Genomic DNA, 1,121 nt, shown 5'->3' on the forward strand with positions numbered 1-1,121 from the left:
TCATTTCTCTCGCTGGGGCAGTGATGTCTCCGCATCAGTGTAGCTCCATCCATTAATCGCAATACTGAGGAAGGAGCAGAAGTGTCCACACAGGCTGCGGCCTCACTACTAGGTTGAGCTCCATGCTGGCCGCAGTGGACAGAAAGCATGCAAGGAGGGCTATTCTCTCGACTTGATAATTCACTCTATGACTCCAGAGAAAACATCACGAAGATTTTGAGGGCGTGGCAACTCCACAACGAATGTTTCTGCAGATCCCTGTGTGATTATCATGGAACTGCAGGTTACCAGTAGGCTGGACCACAAAGCCTTTAGGTTTGTACTTGTTTTTCTGCTCATTTGAGAGACCCACAAATTCCTGTTTTCTTATGACTCTAGAGCTGAATCTTAGAGCAAACTAAGAAGCAAACATTTCTTTTCTGGGAGGCAAAGAGCTAACTGTAGTAGAAATCTTCAGTTCCTGCAAGTGTAGTAACTAGGGTATTTTATACACCTCACACAATGCAACAGTTTTCTGTATTAGTAGTAATGGCTAAAAACAAATGTTCTGAGATTACCTAAGAGTTTAGCAATAAGCACAAGCCAGTTTTATACATTAGTGGGATCTAGCTTTAAAACTGCTGGATTAGGGAACGTGAGAGAGTGACTGATTAATCTCCAAATCTGAATTTTAAATTTGTGGGTGCTGTGAGCAGAACCGGTGACTTGCTTGTGATCAACCGAATATGGCAAAGGTAATGGGAAGCCCCTCCCTTGATTACGTTATGTTGTATAATACTCTGTGTTTCGGTAGCAGACTCACTCTAGGGTGTCCTCCTCCATTTCTGGCTTCAAAGAAGCAAGTGTCCAAGGGTCCTTCACAACCACAAGAAGATGAATTCTGCAAACAACCAAAGAGAACTTAGAAGTGGATTCTTTGGGGCTTCCCTGGTGGCACAGTGGTTGGGAGTCCACCTGCCGATGCAGGGGACGCGGGTTCGTGCCCCGGTCCGGGAGGATCCCACATGCCGTGGAGCGGCTGGGCTGCTGGGCCGTGGCCGCTGGGCCTGCCTGCGCGTCGGGGCCTGTGCTCCGCAGCGGGAGAGGCCACAACGAGAGGTCCACATACTGCAAAAAAAAAA

The sequence above is a fragment of the Neophocaena asiaeorientalis genome, unplaced genomic scaffold, assembly GCF_003031525.2.
Source record: "Neophocaena asiaeorientalis asiaeorientalis breed wild unplaced genomic scaffold, Neophocaena_asiaeorientalis_V1.1 scaffold110, whole genome shotgun sequence".
In the NCBI taxonomy this organism is placed as follows: Eukaryota; Metazoa; Chordata; class Mammalia; order Artiodactyla; family Phocoenidae; genus Neophocaena; species Neophocaena asiaeorientalis.